This window comes from Lolium perenne, chromosome 3, assembly GCF_019359855.2.
Source record: "Lolium perenne isolate Kyuss_39 chromosome 3, Kyuss_2.0, whole genome shotgun sequence".
In the NCBI taxonomy this organism is placed as follows: domain Eukaryota; kingdom Viridiplantae; phylum Streptophyta; class Magnoliopsida; order Poales; family Poaceae; genus Lolium; species Lolium perenne.
In genome coordinates, this window is record NC_067246.2 from 340,952,099 (window position 1) to 340,972,146 (window position 20,048).

The 20,048-nt window shown below is 45.2% G+C and overlaps 1 long non-coding RNA gene and 1 pseudogene across 16 annotated transcripts; one reads left to right on the plus strand and one right to left on the minus strand.

Moving 5' to 3' along the window:
* Nucleotides 1-2,856: 2,856 nt before the first annotated feature.
* On the minus strand, nucleotides 2,857-5,005 carry LOC139838303 (cationic peroxidase SPC4-like; annotated as a pseudogene).
* A 1,074-nt stretch (nucleotides 5,006-6,079) lies between these two features.
* Nucleotides 6,080-13,039, plus strand: LOC127346007 (uncharacterized). 16 transcript variants are annotated; one of them, XR_011756423.1, is made up of 11 exons: nucleotides 6,080-6,547; nucleotides 6,627-6,690; nucleotides 6,784-6,854; nucleotides 6,933-7,060; nucleotides 7,408-7,453; nucleotides 8,243-8,656; nucleotides 9,407-9,675; nucleotides 9,765-9,880; nucleotides 10,417-10,593; nucleotides 12,050-12,116; nucleotides 12,600-13,039. It is a non-coding gene; the product is annotated as an uncharacterized lncRNA (long non-coding RNA). The 16 variants fall into 16 exon arrangements; XR_011756421.1 differs by having other exon boundaries at nucleotides 6,081-6,547; nucleotides 6,636-6,690; XR_011756418.1 differs by having other exon boundaries at nucleotides 6,081-6,690.
* Nucleotides 13,040-20,048: the final 7,009 nt, after the last annotated feature.

The following is a 20,048-nucleotide window of genomic DNA, read 5'->3' on the forward strand; positions in this document are numbered from 1 at the left end:
AATCGGTGATGGTTTATCATTTTTTCGTGAAAATTAATGGCTACGACAAATCGGTGATGGTTTATCATTTTTTGCGTGAAAATTAATGGCTACAACAAATCGGTGATGGTTTATCATTTTTTGCGTGAAAAGTAATGCCTAAAAGAGTTTATAATTTTTAGCGCGTGAAAATAAATACAGAAAACCGCCCTTTAGCATACTTAGAGAGTGGAAGGTAACCGCCGACAGAGAGAGAGAGGGGTTATCCTGCCCGTTAGATCATACGATCAACGGTCGGTGGGCACGATCCGCGTGACATGGGCTAGACCAATCAGGACAATGTTGCATGTGTGAGAGAATTTGTGGAGGGAGAGGGCAAAACTGAGTAGTATCAAGAAACCAAGGGCACCTATGTAATAAAAAGACTAAGGGATTCAAATATGAGATTTAAAAAATGGAAAATGCGTGTTTTGTACAATGAAACCCATCTTGGCCTATCTCAAATTATTTGCAATACAAATATACCTGAGTATATCTAAATTTCCAGGGTTAGACTCGAGGACGCGTGTTGCGGTGCAGAAATGGAAGACGTGCAATTGTTGACGCGTAGACGCGGGTCGCGGTGCAGAAGTCGAAGATGTGCAATCGTGGACGCGTGTCGCATTGCAGAAGTCCAAGACGTGCAGACGTGCAGCGGTGGACGCGTAGGACGCGGGTCGCATTAACCACCCCTTGCCTTTATAGACGCCTCCTCCCACTATCTCTGTCACTCTCACTCGCCTACGCAACGCCGCCTCTCTCACGTCCCATCATCTTCTCCAAAGCAAAAAAACCCTCTTCCTCTCCCTCTCCTCTGCCGGCGAGATGGACAAGGAGAATGCCAATCCCATCGTCCACGGCGCCGTCGGCTCCAAGCGCGACACCTCCCTCTTCGACGCCGTCCCCTCAACGGACGTCGCCGCTTCCTCCGCCGGTGCATCGGAGGCTGCTGCCGCCGGTGGCGCTCAGATCCCGCCGGGATGGGACCCCTACGAGGAGGTGCCGTACGTCCCGCCCCCGAACCCCTACGACACCTCCATGGAGGACGCATGGAACGAGGTAACTACTGTTTGCTTTCTTTTTTGTTCCCCATTCCTTTTTGAACCCTATTTTTGCTGGTGTAGATGGATCTGTGGATGGATGAGTATTGGGATAATATTTGCGCCAATTTTATTCCATTTTGCTTTGATCCCTCCTTGATTTCGTTTAAGATTTGGGGTTCGGCCGTTCGGTTAATTTATGCAAGTAATAATGGGATCTCAATCAGTTAATTTATGCAAGTAATCATAGGATCTCAATCAGTTATTTTATGCACGAATCAAAAGATATCAACCGTTTCATTTTGCAAATAATCTGGAATGTGTTCAAGTTCAGATCTGGAATCTGTTTCTTTGCCTATGATGAATCTGTGGGCACAGATTTTTACAGGGAGGGTTCAGCGAACCATTTCTGTGTACAAATCTGTTGTGCATGAGCTTTGTTTCGCTGACTACATCCATGTAGACATATAATCGTGTCCACCCTAGGCTGCCTCTGTTTTTCCTAACTTTGTTATCATGCACGTAGTCATCGTTGCAACTCATTCACTAATAGTTCCCGTTTGATATGGATCAGCTGTTCGCAAAGCAACGTCGGCGGCGACGACGAGCACCATGACATCAAGACTCGCCGAGTCTTTGCGGAGGCTGCAGGTCGACCAGCACGTCTCCTACTTCGCCAAGGGTGTCTACAGGTGCCCCTTACGCACTAGGAGGCTCGGCGGCACTGACTTCAACTGCCTCCTCACGCATGCCGAGAACATCGGCAACACCAACCCCAAGGTCGGCGCGTCGGTGAACCCCCACTCCTTCCGCGCCAAGCATATGGCGCTCGGCATGCACCTCCGCAGCATCCAGCGGGTGGAGATCTCCGCCGGGCGCATGCCTCCGCTCAAGCCCAAGGCTCCCAAGGGGAGCAACAAGTGGAGGCAGAGGCAGATGGGGTAGGCGGAGTCCTGGACGTGTGCTGCTGCTGCCTCCTCCATTTTGTTGTTAGGATCCCTTTGTTGTTAGCTAGGGATCCCTCGTTGTTATGTTGTTAGTATGATGGTGCTGTGAAGAACCTCGAACCCTACCATGTTTGGCTGCTGAATGCAGCTTATTATCTAGTGAGGGATCCCTATTATCTATCCCTATTCTACTATATGACCTTGTAAATTTATCGTACATTCCCTGTAGATTTGCTTCTAGATTTAACTACATACATATGGACCATATGGAGTACTAGATTGGGCTCCCTACTAGATTTGCTGCCATATTGGGCAAACAACGAGGGCCAAAAGGCACAAATAATAATTGAAGAAAGACAGAAATGCAAGCTTCTCTAGATTTGATACTAATTAGGTGAAAAAAGGCAGAGAGAAGGAGAGAAGGAGGCAGAAAAGTTACTCTTAAAAGGGAAAATACCAATTTGGGTCGAGAGAGACAAAACCCAGCTCCTGCTCACGTGCAACCAAACGCTATCTCGTCCTGTCCCACGCGGTCCCTTTCTACCAGCCCCACGCAACGCGGCCCCACACGTTAGCACGGAACGGTCAACTAAACGGGAATCCTGCCGTCTTAGCTGCTTCTGTGCGTTTCAAACAAGGACTTGGAGAAAACTGAGGAAAAACTAAGGAGCTGGAGAAAACTGAGCACAACTAAGGTCCCGAGGGCACGAAAATAGAAATCCCTTTTTTTTGATATTTGAAAATGTGTGTAAGATGTATTTTAAAATTAAGTGAGCATAGCCGTGAGGGAAAATACCACAAAGACGACAACTTATATGCGGGCACATGCCCTTTGTTAAATAATAGTCGAATAAAGGAACAACAGACATCAGTCATATATTGAAAATAACATCAAATATTCATCTCAATTTTCTAGTCGTCATTCGACACACCAAAAACCATCTCGTGATTATTAAACTGGTCGAGTTGCTCAAGAAACTAAACACACATGCATCAACTGTGGCTCTCAAAGCCCAAACCATTACCACACGGCTCGCTAATAAAGCTACAACTTTGGGAAGAAAGTACGTAGGCTAGAGATGGATCGACTGAACCAACCTATCCACAGCGCATATCTACAACACCAAGCTCTGGGCGGCCTCGGTGACGGTCTCGAGCACGGACCACGGCAGGTCGTCGTTGGTGCGGCCTTTGTTGGGCGCGGAGCAATCGTTGCGTATCTGTCCCTGGTTACCGGTGAGCACGTTGATCTGCCCCATCTTGACGACGGAGAAGACGAACTGGTCGAAGAAGGCGTCCTGGTCGACGGCGAACCTGGTGACGGTGGGCTTGGTCCTGGCGTCGGTGTGCAGATCCTGGTCGGAGGTGAAGAGGCCCTGGCGGTTGAGCAGGTCGACGTAGTACTTGTTGTCGAAGACGTTGGGGGTGCGGATGTCGTTGTTGGTGGTGTTGTCGGTGTTGAGCGCCGGGCAGGTGAGCCTGAGCTGCGACGCGAACCACTTGTTGAGGGTGACGTCGTTCGTTCTGCGGGAAGAGGCGCTCCTGGAAGGAGGTGCAGTGCGCGCCGGAGAGCGCGACGAGGTCGTTGGCGTCCAGGCTTGTGATCCTGGCGAGGAAGCGGAGGAGCGTGTACGAATGAAACGTACGCGCGCTGGCTGGATCCCAAATTCAGAGCGCCGCGCGAGGATGTGGTTGCATGTTGAGCGTGTGCATTTGGACCACGCGCGCAACGCAACGTTGCCGTCGCGGCTGATAAATTACGGAGCTCGATCCGAATGAAACGTACGCCATTTGGACTCATTCTTTCTCTACCGCTTGCATTGCGTCAGCCGGACAGCTGGCCAGCCGTGAAATCTCATTTACGTGTAATTAGCCACTCTGGCTGGCTCCGATCGAATCATGCACGGTCACGTACGTACGTGTTTAATTTGCGCTCCATCTGGATCGACTAGCTGTACATCCTTTTTTTTATTTCTTCTTTCTGGATTTGAAGCCCACCCGCGAGAGATACGTACTCCTTTTAGAATTACCGACGCCACGCCATTTTTTCCTACCACTGCCCGGTGCCCGGCCGCAACGCTGGCTAGCTCGCGCGCGTGGGTACAAGTACGATACCTAGTACAAATAAACACCAACCCGAAAACAAGAAACCGGGAAAATTCTCATGGTTATGTTTACGCCGGTACATCCATATCTTATGCCGCTGACATCATGAATAATGGCGCTTCCACGAATTAAGGATTGAGATATATATATATATATAGACCTAATTAAGATTTAAGAGCATCTCCAATCGCCTCCTCCAAACCGATTTGGGGCTCGCCGGACAAAAAAAAAAAAAGCTTCCAGCCGCGTCCCCCAATGCCGTTTTTTTGTCCGGCGCGCGTTCGACACGGTGTCCAGCGCCCCGAGCCCGTCCCCGTCCCACAGGGGACGCTCCAAGCACGCCGGACACAACGAAAAGCGAGGCGAAGCGACGCAGGCCCGATGCGTCACCGGCTCGGAAGCCTAAAACCCCGTCGCCTACCTTTGGTCAAGCGACGTTAATGGCGTCCCAGTTTTTCCAGGCGACGCATGGACACGTCTCGTCGTGCATGGCCCTGTGGCCGTCCGCGCCGGCGTTATTGCGTGCAACCACCCGCTGCCGCCGCTGTACATTAAGAGGCCCTGCGGTTCGTCCCAATCTCTCACAGCTCCCAAACCTTCTCGTCGCCGCCCCCCAGATCTTCTCCTCGCTGCCCCAAGCAATGTCGTCCTCGTCCGCCCGCAAGATCGCCGCGGCGGCTGGAAGATGGCCATGAACGGCATTGGCATCCCGCCACCGCCGCCGCCGAAGCCAGGCACGGAGCAATGGAAGGACATCATCATGGCTCGGTGGGCTGAACTCAGCGCCGAGGAGCGGGCGGATCCGACCTGGGCACCCAAGAACAACGACAAGTGGTGGGCCACGTACTTCAAGACCATGTACGACGAGGAGATGCGCAGCACCGATGGCCTCATCGGCGGGCCGAACAGCTAGAGCAAGGACGGGCGTGCCTGGTTCTTGGGCGTTCCGGGGCTCACCCGCGAGAGCGTCATCCGCAACGGCGCTCCTAGGTTGGAGGCGCCGCCCTCACCGCCACCGTCTCCCGCAGCGCAATGGCAGCCGAGGAGGACCTCCTACTTGTCCTCCTCGAACTCTTCTTCCTCAGGACCGGCCCGATAGACGCCGTCCTCATCGTACCGCTCGGCGCCCTACACCGTTCCTACCCGCGTGAAGGAGGAGCCGGTGACGCCCGTCAATCTGAGGCGAGGCGGCAGCGGCAGCGGCAGCCGGTGCTAGCAAGAGAGGCGGGGCGGCGCCCTCCTCATCCCGAAGCCGGAGGTGAAGGAGGAACCGGAGGAAGCGTCACAGGCGGCGCTGCTGGCGGAGTACGAGCGGCAGCAGCGCCTCATCGCCAACAGCGACGACCCCGAGGATCGCCTGTGGTCGCGAGCGGCGTGCTTGGCGTCGCTGAACGACAAGGACGCCTGGAGGAGCGACCTGGACACGGCGATCGCCATGTCCATCCGCGACTCTGGCAAGCCGCTCGTGGACCTCACCCACGACGACGAGGCAGGACCAAGCGGCCTGGTGAAGGACGAGCCCGACGAGCGCGTCAAGCAGGAGGTCATCACCGACGACATGTACAACTTCCACCAGTATTACGACGCCTCCGGCCGCCGCAAATACATCTAGATTAGGTTTAGTTTAAATTTAGTCGAATCGCATTCGAATCTATGTAAATTATGCTAAGTTTGGATGAATTTAATCGAATTTCGCTCAATTTTAAAAAAATTCCAAAATTTTGTTTTTTGGAGACGCGACCGGGGAGCGACGTCCCACAAACACGACACGAACAAAACACGTCCCCAAATGCCTCGATCCGGCAACGGTTTGGGGGGCGTGCTCTAATGTTGACTCCACATCAGGTAATAGTTGATGACAAAAGGTTGTGCATGTCTTGGTACTATTACATACGGAAATATATATATGCTCAGTACACCCGGAAGATGGAAGGAACCCAAAATGACGAGACGGACGTGAGAAAATCAATTTGCTGCAGTTTCCGAAGCGACACCGAAATTCAATTCAAATCGACACCGAAAATCCCCCAATTCAATTCAATTCAATTCAATTCAATCCCTCACGACTCCCCTCCCACTCAACCAGCCGCCCAAAAATCCCCCGCCGCCGCACCTCCGCTCGCCGGCGCTGCCTTCCCGGCCGATTTCGCAGCTACCCTGCGCCCCCAACCGCGCCCTAGTGCTGCGCCGCCTCTCTTGCCGGCCGGAGCTCTTCGAGGGCGGCGCATCCCAGCCGGAAATGGCGCGCCTCCCTCGACAGCCATCCATCCGGCCGCCTAGTCCCCGCGCGGATACTGCACCTCTAGCCGCGCCTCCGCCACCATGACAAGAAGAAGGCCACCACGCTGCTGCTTTCCCCCGACGGCAACAGCCATGATGCCGGGAACGACCACGAGCTGCTGCTCATCGGCGCCCCGCCTCCGCCGCAGCACGCCGGTGAGCACCCCCTCACGTGCACTCCCTGCACCTCACCTCCGCTCATAACCGTGCTGCAATGTTTGCTCCTGTATGTGAGGTGGTGAAGCACAAGGAGGCAGCCAGGACGGGCAACAGGAACGGTCGCCACGGCTCATAGCAAGGTGCCTCCCTGATGGACTTAGTTTGTTCCTCTTCCAGATGTTTCAGTTTCAAAGTGATTGTTTCCTAGTCCTGAATTGTTGTCAGCATTTCAGGACATGTGTGCTGGTCTTGCGATCGATTAGGAGTGGCTACGTTTAATTTTTTCCATGTCTACATATTTATGGTGCTGCTCCTAGCTAGTATATTTCTGGTCTATGATTTACGTTAGGCCGGTTCAAATTGAGTTTTGATGATTTTTCAGATCAATTTGCGTGGAGACATTCCACATGACAAGTATCTACCCTTATGAGTAGATAAATTATGAGGCATTGCTGGTGCTCACCGTCATGTCACCTGCGGATCTTCATCTCAGCTCTTTTTTTGGTTAAGGTTATGCTAATCGTAAAGAACAAGAAAGTTATATTTGCCCACCGTTTGATTAGCTTATTTTGGACAATTGACTACTGTTCTCTGATGTTTCGGTTACTGTCGAGCAGCTCTAGTGTCTAAAATAAATATGTGGTCTTCTTGCTATATATCCTCTTAGAGCTGATACTCATGTTCCTGATTCTTGTATATACTCAATTTGGTTCTTGCGCTCTTACTTGGATAAGATAATACTTGACCTGGCATTTTAGTTGATTAGCATGTAATTGGCAGTAGTTAGGCCTATCAATAGTTTCTTGTTTACCTCAATGGTAAAGCATGCTTATGCAAGACTCTCTTGTATTCTGCAGGATGGAAGGAAGCAGTGGCAAGAGAGCATTTGAAGCGTCGATATAAGCTACTATTCCCTCTTCTTCTCCCTGCCTCTCTTTTTCTCCCCGCCTTCCTCTGCATACCCGTTCCTCTCTTATGGTGTGTTTGTGTAGTACTGTGTCTAGTGTTAGGCTGTTAGTTCTCTGCATTTATCCCTTGTGCTAGAGGTGGTGGCTGATGTCCCATGTCCTTGTCTAATTTAATCTCACTCATTTATCATTGCTAATTGGGTCTAAACTTGATGTACTCTCTCTGATCCAAAATAAGTGTCGGCGACTTAGTACAAACTTTGTACTAGATTAGTACAAAATCTCCGACATTTATTATGGATCCGAGGGATTACTATACTTAGTGGCAAGCTAGCTCAGTGGTGGCACATTGTATGTTGTTTGGAAGTTCTGCAATCTGAATGTATCAATTTCATTTTGGTGTTAAATTGTTCGTCCTTCTGGTTTGTGCACCAGCATGCTCTACTACACACCGGCAGTTAGTTTTGGGTGCTAGATGTAGAGATGAAGTTCCTGGAATCATTTAAGGCCTTCCTTGTATAGTTTTCTTACATCTTGATTAATTCATTTTGTGCCATGAAGTATCTGTAATCCAATTCCAGTTGTGTGTTGCAAAATGACCTTAGTTATCTTAGGGGATAATCTTTATTTTTGTTCTTTCGTCCTGTTACAAATTCATACGTTTAGAAATTGTTTGAGTCATTGGAATATTGTAATTACCTCTAATGGGTTGTAGTATTTGTTTTAATCAACATGCATCTTTACCGAATACTAATCTTCTTTATTTGTTTTACCCATATTGCAGTTGATGGACAAGGCATGGACACACAAGTATGCCAGAATTTTTCCTTGATGTGATGCAAAGTATCCTACTTGTGGAGTTGACAGTCGAGCTAGGCAGCATGACCGGCTGTGCTCGTTGGATACTCATGTATATGAGTAGCAAAGTCTGACAAAGATCTCATGTGTGATGCAAGATTGGGGTCCGCGGATGCCCTCTCGCATATGTTGTGGTCAAATTGAGGTGACAACCGGGAATGACATCTCCATCTTGTGAGTAGACGCCATTGTTTTTCTTTGGGTGAAAAATCTACAATAGAGCTGACCATCACCTTTGCTCTTCTTGTTGGAGGATAACAAGGAGGATGAGAAGCTTTCTAGCACCTTGGTTAGCTCAAGTGATGCTATGGTTGCAAGCAACGATCAACGAAGGTTTCAGGTTCCGAAGCCTGTCGTGTTGTATATGTAATGTTCGGGATGGGATAGTATGGTATTGCAGAAAACTTGCGCGCTAGCTGCTGAGCATCAGTTTTGCCTTGACCACGTTTATTTGAGGAAGTTCTGGTCGGTTGTTTGTTTGTGTGTCACACATGGGTTTCAGCGGTGGTCTTTGTTGAATTATATGTTTGATGTGTAGGTTTTTATTTATGTCCAAAAAGAGGTGAGGTATCGGTGAGATGTGACTGGTTGGCTCTGTGCCACGATGGTGGCAGATTTTTCTGGTTGTCGGATTTGGCTAGAGATAAGCGGGATTACTGGGATGTCTAGGGAGTAGTGCGTACTTGCCATTGAGAACACGGAGCGTTGATTCGAGTGAATCACATAGTAATTTTTTTATTTTAGAAATGCTTCTTGTTTCACTCTACTATCATGTGTAAATCTAATTTTGTCAGTTAGATGCTTAAATTCAATAATATTCCCTGTCTCCTTGTGTTCTTCTTCTTCTTTTGGAGTCTTGACTGGTTGATCATAGCATGTTCCTGCATATTTTTTAGATTTTTTAATCTTGAGAAAATTTTTGGAGAGGGATTGAGTAGGACCGTGTTAGTGTTAATCCTCTTTCTTTTATGTGCATGGAAATATGTGTATTCTTCATGTCAGGTTTTGGATGAATATTCCTGAAGAGTATTTTTCTTGATATTTATTTGAGTGTTTTTATCTTCACATTTTCTTATTATCCTGATTGCAGGCTGACAAGATTTGTCTTGATTCCATGGATGTTCAAACACTTAGGAAGACAATTTGTCAAGAAGTATTATGTTTTCCTAGCCTCAGAGGCTATTATCAAGCCTTCAACACCAAGTTTCTATGGGCCATCAACTTCCACCTCAAGCTCGTAGACATTGGCATCAAAAGGTTCCTCGAGCTGTGTTTGGAATCATGTTTAATGTTTAGAACTAGCCATGCTTGTACATGTAAGGTCAAGAATCATATGTATGCCATCGCCAAAAGTTGGAGGTTTTTTCATGTTCAAACACCTCTATGCTTGCATATAGAAGTTGAGAACGTTCTCAACTGTTAAATACATGGTCTTAATTTTTATGCAGGCAATGGCATGTACAGGATACTTGGGCATAGATGTACTGCAACAGTAGTAGGAGAGAGACGTCGGCAGGGCAGTATCGTGAGCAAGCAAATTCATGAGTGGCTCTAGGATACCAAGGTGATTCTTCTGTATCGAACTGGAATAATGATGTTTATTAATTGTGATTTATTTGTTAAGTAATTGTGGGAAATTAGATTTATCTCTTTCCTGATTATGCCGTGCTCTGGGTACTCTGTATGTTCCTTCTGCATGTCCTTAGTTTCTGTCAATCATGTTGTTATTTTATTACTTTCAATGTATATGTACCTAGCACTCTTGCGAAAATTATTTTTACCTATTCTTTTTTTTGATGGGAATGTATTCCATCACGGTAACATGTCCAAGTGAATCAGAGTTTCTTAGTTGCCACCAATACTTGCTCCCAGCGCTGGTAAATTTCATTCCTAGGCCAGGGCTTTTGAGAGCATAACATCTTCTATTCGTCTACTTAACCTCTAAAGGATACTTGGGTTACAAAGTTATTTTTATCTCTTTTAGTGTTGTTATTGCTGTATAAAAGTTTGCCATTGAAATTTGAAAAATAAAAACTATGGTATTTGAATATGCTCATTCTAGTTAAATTGACCTTTGTACTTCATATTTTTTTTTTATAGGATCATATTGTGGGATCAACTGTTGGTGTTTAGAAGCTCGATGAATTGACCTTTGAATTAACTGCGAAGCAAAGCCAAAGGACACCTCCATGACGTTGCTCCAGTGCTCATCGACATCGGCACCCAATGGCAATGTTACTTCTTTTAGCCTACTGGGTGATCTGCCACTTCTAATATGTAAGTAGAATCTTCCTGTTGCGCTTCTTTCGTTATTGTGCACTTGCAGTTCTAGTTCACTTTTGTAGCTTGTGTGATTGATGAAGATAGTTCATATAGTTTGCAAGGCAATTTGTGAGGCTGTCTTGTACACCTGAGAAGCCAATAAGAGGTTGAATGTTGATTGTTGTGTGATCCAACAAGTGTCATTTTTTGTTGATCCTTGGTAGTTGTGCAAATTAAGTTAATTTCCGAGCATTCACAATCTTTGGAGCACTGCATGTGAGAGCATTTGATATAGTGACATGAGAAGAATGAAGCGTTATCTTGTATAACAAGATGTACGTATTTTCTTTAGGGTAATGTTGGTGTGTTGTACTCCCTCTCTCACAGTTTATAAGGCACGCGCGTACCTCTAGGTCGCAAATTTGATCAAGTTAGCATTAGTTATATGTTATAAAAATTATATCATTATAAAGTTTAGATGTTCTATTTTCTAATGATATAATTTTTGTATTATATAATTTAAATTATATAGGTTAAATTGATGACCTAGGGGTACGCGCGCGCCTAATAAACTGTGAAGGAGGGAGTACAAAATTTGTTGATTTCTTTTTCAAAGTAGCGATGTTTATGTTGTTTCTACATAACAAGTGAAACAAAATATAAATGTGTGCTTACATGAGTTGTGATAGTTGAGTTATGTACAAGTGTACATGGGTATCTGGTTATAGAATGGATTACTTTTGTCCAAATTATTTTTCGAACCACTGGTTCTATTATAGAACTTCTATCCACTGGTTTTGTTAATGTCTTCTATCGTAGGAAGGCAATGAGTGTTGCCTTCCACTTTTGTTAGACTTGTGCACTTAGAGTGGGATTTTTTTGGTCAAATGTCGTTTGAGCTGTGTGATTTATGAATGGATTGGACCTGTTTGTTACACAAATTTGAATATATTTCTTGCATGCAATAATGATATGCCCAAAGGGCCGCCGGTTCCCTTTGAATCCGTTTGGTGCTGAAGGTTATGATACAAGCATTTTGTTGTTCAACTGAAGTATATATATCCAACGAGGTGTTTCGTCAAGTACCTAAAGGAATATATCAACGAAATGGTTGACTGGTGGAAGAAGTCCCTAGAAAGTAAGGGCATCGACTTGGTGAAGATGAGTAACCGACTGAACAACACCCCTGCGTGGTGGTACTGGTTGGTGCATAAGAGGCTGGATTGGTGCCTCCGTATGATGCTGCTACTTGGATATGTGTTTGTTATAAAGAATCAAAATCTTATTACTGATGAGTAGATCCTTGTGTCATTTGAATTTGGATGGTCATGATTAGAACTTGAATGTTTTCATGTTCTTGAGTCCATGTTAATAATTTACATATACCAACTGTAGTGCTGATCAACTAGATAGGCCTAGTAGTGTGTGATGTTAATTATTTCTTGATTATAATCTGGTGATGTGCATGCAGGTCATCAACCGTGGCGGAGGGGGCATCGTCAACAACGTGCAGACACTGGTCCGACGACGCAGGAAAGGTAGTTTTCTTTGTCTCCATTCTCTTGTGCTCCACAATTTTGGTGAGAGGTGAATGAATTATGTATGTATTTTAAATGTTTCAAGGAGGAGTTGTGCAAGCTCTATGCACTTGTATTATTTTATCTGTGATGTAAATGTCAAGGAAATAGGAGTTGTCATGCCAAAATTTTGAATTTCTAAACAAACCTTCTAATTAGCTGATTGACTAGTACTTTTATTTGGAGTTGCTATCTCAACTGGTATGAGAAAACGTCTACGCAAAGAAAAAGAAGAAACTGATTGAGTTAGCTAGCTAGCGCGGTTTGGTATGTTGACCATCTAGTATTTATACATGGCCATTTTTTCACGGTTGATTTAGTTTTGTTGCAACATGTACCTAAAACATTCATCTTATATTGCTAGATCAATTGGGCATGATTGATGCGCTGTAGCAATTTTGGTTGTACTATTACATTTTAAATTTCCCCGTCTTCTTTCTGCAGCTGATGGATGGAGTTGAGCTGGCGAGCTTCTTCTTCGACCAATGTGGAGCTTGTTTTTCTTGTTTGATGTTGGCAAGTCTAGACGATTTGTGTCTATCAAGTGCCTTTGCCTTTGCCGTAGCGTAGTATCGCACCTTATTTATATTAAGCTGTTGCTTGCTCTCTGTGTGCCCCAACAAGTGTAGTAATGGTAGTAGTATTAGCACTCTCCGCAGCAATTTTCATCACAGTCTTTGCTTAGCTCTAGCTATTGTTTTATAATTCATGCAGTTTTGTAACTATGTTTCAAATGTGTGATCAATGAAACTCTGTATTTGGGTTGTGCATTTTTGTATTGCCCAGTCGGACAAGAACGTGTAAAGCTAAATTAATACTTGTATATATCACTTTTGACAAAACAATTCATCCACTTCTGAGCTTTATCTTTATTTTTCTGTTTAGCAATTTGCAAGTGTGCGTGGATAATAGAGTATGTATTGTGCATGTCAGATACCTCATGTCAGCAGGACACTTGGTGCAACTTACCGGGGCCCTACCGATAGGAGCGGACTCTTAACAGATTCCTAGATTTTCTATGAGTCTGATACAATTATATCGTAAGGATCTTTAAAAAACAAGATTTCATATGTACTACCTTCGTTCAAAAATAAGTGTCTTAGTTTTATCTAGATACGGATGTATCTAAACACATTTTAGTTATGGATATATTCGTATCTACTCCCATCGATAAAAAGATGTCTTAACTTCGTCAAAAGTTTAGTTATAGATATATTCGTATCTACTCCCACCGATAAAAAGATGTCTTAACTTTATCAAAATTTAGATGTATCTAGACCCATTTTAGTATCTAGATACATCCAAATTTTTCTTAGGGAATTGAGACCACTTAGTTTTAGATGGAGGGAGTACATTATTCATGAATCTTGAAGTATAAATCACCGGTGAAGACTGTACCGCTTGGCATAGGACCGTAGCGAGTCGATCGAATATGCTAGTTTCTACATTAATTTGGCAGCAGGATCACACAGTGTGTAATGCATCACCCAATGCAGATGTGCTAAGGAGTTGGAGGACTGAGGTTGGTGATGCGCACGATGCACTATAAGTGCCGTTTGGTCTACTCTTGGCCCATAACTAGCCTCCGGAAAATGAGCCATCGATAACAAGGGGGAATGAATTAACCACCGCATGGACTTCAGCTCCTCGTTTAGGGACGTCCATGCCATGTCAGCAATCCATGTGATTAGCCATCTAAACCGTCCATTCTTTCCATCAAGCAACCAAGATGAGCGCAATGAGAGAACCGAAGAGCTCATCTCTGTTCCCGTTCATAATTTTACCTCTCCCTAGTACTTCAAACCTGGTTGGCAATCTCTATAAGTAGAATCCCATCGCCGTCCACCGCGTGTGGTTAGCGCGTGTGACTATGACTTAGACTTTGACTTTTAATTGTCGAGGAGAGCGAGAGGAGTCATGCCGCCGACCGAGCGAGTGCCATGGCCGGGTCACTGGAGATGGATATGGAGATGGTGACGGGCATCTCCGGCGGCAGCGGCGTGCAGAGGAGGAGGCAACTGGTGGCAACGGCTGAGATGCAGCACCAGGTAATTGATCCTCTATGTGTTTATTTCCGTGAATTGGTTCTTGGTGGATGAACAGAATTTCTCGTTTGCAAGATCTTGGCATGCTAATTGATAAATAGGCAGCCACATGATTCAGTTTGTATTATGTCATCTTTTACCACTGGTATGTCCAGATTAGAGCCCGTGCCACCGGTAAGGAAATAGTCTATAACTGTGGTGTACCATATCTTACCTACCGGATCATTGTTGTTACTGGTTCAGCGATCCCACAGGTTCTTCTATTCTCCTAGCCTGGGCATAGATTAAATTGTTTATACATGTCGACTGCTTGAGAAAATCACAAGGTGGTTTAATTTTTGATTTCCTACTAGGAATTACCCAGCCGGAAGACGAGAGTGATTTTCTTTGGGATGCCTGAGCATCTCCTCTTCTCAATCATATTTGCCAGATCTTGACGTGATCTATGCAGCAGGTATTAGCGCATCCATCTCCCACCATGTGTACTTCAGTTGTGCTGATTTGGATTGTGCATGTCCTATTTTTTTCTGGCCGTGATTCATTAGTCCTTACTCCGGGTTCACAAGATATTCATGTTTACTTATAATGATTTTGAAGGAAAGTTGGGTGAAGGCTCAGTTAGATACATATTATGCTAATTCAGTTTACGTTATTGTCTACTAACTTGCAGGGGTTCAATTGGATGCCCATGTGATTTCCAAGTTCAGTAGTTGTTCGTTTCTACAGGGAGATCATGATTTATGCAATTTCCACTCTTAGCTTTTGCTCCACTATTCTAATTGTTAAGATCATGTCAGAGAAGTGTTGTTTTGTTGTGTGTTTGGCTAAATAATATTTATCATTCACATGCTCATTTTTCTGCAGCTAGCTATATTTATTAAGCATTTACGCTATCCTTGTAAGTACATCATATTTTGTGAGCAATCAGTTTGGATAGTGTGAATATTATGTGGCTATACTTTATTTCTACTCAGCTCTTCTCGCAAGAACTACTTTTATTTTGCTTGCTGAGCTGATATCACATAACATGTTTTCTATGTTGGCACACATTGGCCCATAACAAATATACCACCTCCATCTAAAAATAAATGTCTTAATTTTATCTACATACGGATGTATCTAGAGTTCTAGACACATCTTGGTTGTAAATACATGGAAAAAGTCGAGGCATTTATTTTTGGATGGAGGGAGTATGAACCAGATTTACATATAGCCCTTATTAGCCATATTGTTAACAGATCCTTATTCTTCCCGATTTTTTTTGTCAGCATCATAATTGTCCTAAATAACAGTTCTGTACGGATAGTCCGATTTTACTCTATTGATCATGGTCTGTTATTTTCCATTCAATATATTGGCTAAAACCTCTAGATGTTGTTCAGCGGCATTCCAAGTTCGCTAAAAAAAATTGGACATTGGCCAGAAGATATCAACGTAATATTTATAAAGAACTGTACGAGCTCCACATTTGTGCAATGTCCAGAAGTGTTAAGAATGATTATGTCACCTCTGAACATGTGAATTTTGATTATGCACTAACCCTCTAATGAGTTGTTTTGAGTTTGGTGTGGAGGAAGTTTTCAAGGATCAAGAGAGGAGGATGATACAATATGATCAAGGAGAGTGAAAGCCACCCTTGCGTCGATCTGAGGTGCAAAGGTGACACCTTGCTTAGTCATTATTTAGTAGATCCGATCCGTTACGATTGCTCCTTGTTCTTCAAGGATTAGTTTAATATCTACATAGTTAGGCCTTGCAAACGGGTTGAAGGATCCAGTAACACGTAGGGTGTAGTTTGCTAGCCCTAGATAAGATGTTCCGGGAATCAACTTCATGTTGGTTTTTAGGCCTTATCTAGGGCTGGTTTATTATCATCTTGCGTGGCTGCCAGGCTCAATCACGTGTAGGATGTTCCGATTATGTGGTGAAAGCCCTAAATCGTCGTAGGTCGTTTTAGCTCTATATTGATCAAGCAGGACCACCTCAAAAACTTTAACTGACCGTGTCCGACACGAACGCGAGCAATGTAGAGAAAACTAGTGTCTCTCCTTTCTGGTGTGTATAGATGGGTGCTAGAAGAGTGTGGTGGCGAAGGGAAAGACCTCGCGGTGGTCTGTGGCGTCCAGCATAGCGGGGCGGCGTGGCCGTGCCCACAGCGGCGTGCATGCATGTTCGGCATTGGCATCAGCATGTACGTTCGGCATTGGCCTCGGCGGTATCTCTGGTGTGTCAGTGATCGAATGAGGGGACGAGATTGAGGGTGCATCCCGACGGTGACCTAGCAGTGGCGGCGAGCATAGCCGTTCTGACCATGCCGATATCGGCATCGGCAAAGTTTGGAGGCGGTGGTGCTCGAATCAAGGTGGGATTTGTTTCTTGTACGCCAAAAGTGATTTGAAACAAGTTTCGTGTTGAAGGTTAGGTAACGAAAGTTTGTAACTAAGCCCAAAGTTATACTAGCGTCATGGTGAGGTTCTTTTTGATAGAGCTATACGGTTGGGCAAACTTTTTTGACACTTTTTAGATAGGGTTCCTTTTTGTTACACGTATGTACGTCATCATGTATGGCAAATTTGGGGTCATTTGGAGATGTTCGAAAAAATCACTTTGCTTAAACGCATGCCGTTTCGTCTCCTTTGAAACCAACTTTTCTAACAAGGTGATTTATTCTACCTTCTCTAAATGACCTCAAATTTCATACAGCTGATCTTTTATACATAGATAGATAGATTGTTTCATTTTTATATTTTTCGAACTTTTTATTTCCCTTTATAATACCCAATTGATTTTCAGGTCAAAATCTCGAAAAACAACATCATGTATGGCATCATTTTCGCCCTAAATTTCAAATTTTGTGAAACTTTCCCTTTTAGATATTCCTTGTTGTTATAGATATGGCATAATGTATGCCAAATTTGGTTAGGTCTCACTGAAACCAGCTTTTGTAACAAGTTAGGTTTTTTCGGCCTTCTCAAAAGGGATTTTTTTCTACCTTCTCTAAATGACCTCAAAAATCATACAGACGATCTTCTATACAAAGATAGGTAGATTGTTTCGTTTTTACATTTTTTTGAACTTTTATTTCCCTTTATAATACCCATTTGTTTTCAGGTCAAAACCTCGAAAGTTAACATAACTAGATGGTGAACCCTTCCAAACTTCAAATACAGAGATAGATAGATTGGTTCGTTTATCATTTTTACCGTGAATAGTAATGGCTACAAGAAATCGGTGATGGTTTATCATTTTTTTGCGTGAAAAGTAATGGATACAACAAATCGGTGATGGTTTATCATTTTTTCGTGAAAATTAATGGCTACGACAAATCGGTGATGGTTTATCATTTTTTGCGTGAAAATTAATGGCTACAACAAATCGGTGATGGTTTATCATTTTTTGCGTGAAAAGTAATGCCTAAAAGAGTTTATAATTTTTAGCGCGTGAAAATAAATACAGAAAACCGCCCTTTAGCATACTTAGAGAGTGGAAGGTAACCGCCGACAGAGAGAGAGAGGGGTTATCCTGCCCGTTAGATCATACGATCAACGGTCGGTGGGCACGATCCGCGTGACATGGGCTAGACCAATCAGGACAATGTTGCATGTGTGAGAGAATTTGTGGAGGGAGAGGGCAAAACTGAGTAGTATCAAGAAACCAAGGGCACCTATGTAATAAAAAGACTAAGGGATTCAAATATGAGATTTAAAAAATGGAAAATGCGTGTTTTGTACAATGAAACCCATCTTGGCCTATCTCAAATTATTTGCAATACAAATATACCTGAGTATATCTAAATTTCCAGGGTTAGACTCGAGGACGCGTGTTGCGGTGCAGAAATGGAAGACGTGCAATTGTTGACGCGTAGACGCGGGTCGCGGTGCGAAGTCGAAGATGTGCAATCGTGGACGCGTGTCGCATTGCAGAAGTCCAAGACGTGCAGACGTGCAGCGGTGGACGCGTAGGACGCGGGTCGCATTAACCACCCCTTGCCTTTATAGACGCCTCCTCCCACTATCTCTGTCACTCTCACTCGCCTACGCAACGCCGCCTCTCTCACGTCCCATCATCTTCTCCAAAGCAAAAAAACCCTCTTCCTCTCCCTCTCCTCTGCCGGCGAGATGGACAAGGAGAATGCCAATCCCATCGTCCACGGCGCCGTCGGCTCCAAGCGCGACACCTCCCTCTTCGACGCCGTCCCCTCAACGGACGTCGCCGCTTCCTCCGCCGGTGCATCGGAGGCTGCTGCCGCCGGTGGCGCTCAGATCCCGCCGGGATGGGACCCCTACGAGGAGGTGCCGTACGTCCCGCCCCCGAACCCCTACGACACCTCCATGGAGGACGCATGGAACGAGGTAACTACTGTTTGCTTTCTTTTTTGTTCCCCATTCCTTTTTGAACCCTATTTTTGCTGGTGTAGATGGATCTGTGGATGGATGAGTATTGGGATAATATTTGCGCCAATTTTATTCCATTTTGCTTTGATCCCTCCTTGATTTCGTTTAAGATTTGGGGTTCGGCCGTTCGGTTAATTTATGCAAGTAATAATGGGATCTCAATCAGTTAATTTATGCAAGTAATCATAGGATCTCAATCAGTTATTTTATGCACGAATCAAAAGATATCAACCGTTTCATTTTGCAAATAATCTGGAATGTGTTCAAGTTCAGATCTGGAATCTGTTTCTTTGCCTATGATGAATCTGTGGGCACAGATTTTTACAGGGAGGGTTCAGCGAACCATTTCTGTGTACAAATCTGTTGTGCATGAGCTTTGTTTCGCTGACTACATCCATGTAGACATATAATCGTGTCCACCCTAGGCTGCCTCTGTTTTTCCTAACTTTGTTATCATGCACGTAGTCATCGTTGCAACTCATTCACTAATAGTTCCCGTTTGATATGGATCGGTATGCGGCAGCAACGTCGGCAGCGACGACGAGCACCATGACATCAAGACTCGCCAGGTGCTGCGGAGGCTGCAGGTCGACCAGTACGTCTCCTACTTCGCCAAGGGTGTCTACAGGTGCCCCTTCTGCACTAGGAGGCTCGGCGGCACTGACTTCAACTGCCTCCTCACGCATGCCGAGAACATCGGCAACACCAACCCCAAGGTCGGCGCGTCGGTGAACCCCCACTCCTTCCGCGCCAAGCATATGGCGCTCGGCATGCACCTCCGCAAAGATCCGGGCCGGGTGGAGATCTCCGCCGGGCGCATGCCTCCGCTCAAGCCCAAGGCTCCCAAGGGGAGCAACAAGTGGAGGCAGAGGCAGATGGGGTGGCGGAGTCCTGGACGTGTGCTGCTGCTGCCTCCTCCATTTTGTTGTTAGGATCCCTTTGTTGTTAGCTAGGGATCCCTCGTTGTTATGTTGTTAGTATGATGGTGCTGTGAAGAACCTCGAACCCTACCATGTTTGGCTGCTGAATGCAGCTTATTATCTAGTGAGGGATCCCTATTATCTATCCCTATTCTACTATATGACCTTGTAAATTTATCGTACATTCCCTGTAGATTTGCTTCTAGATTTAACTACATACATATGGACCATATGGAGTACTAGATTGGGCTCCCTACTAGATTTGATGCCATATTGGGCAAACAACGAGGGCCAAAAGGCACAAATAATAATTGAAGAAAGACAGAAATGCAAGCTTCTCTAGATTTGATACTAATTAGGTGAAAAAAGGCAGAGAGAAGGAGAGAAGGAGGCTGAAAAAGTTACTCTTAAAAGGGAAAATACCAATTTGGGTCGAGAGAGACAAAACCCAGCTCCTGCTCACGTGCAACCAAACGCTATCTCGTCCTGTCCCACGCGGTCCCTTTCTACCAGCCCCACGCAACGCGGCCCCAC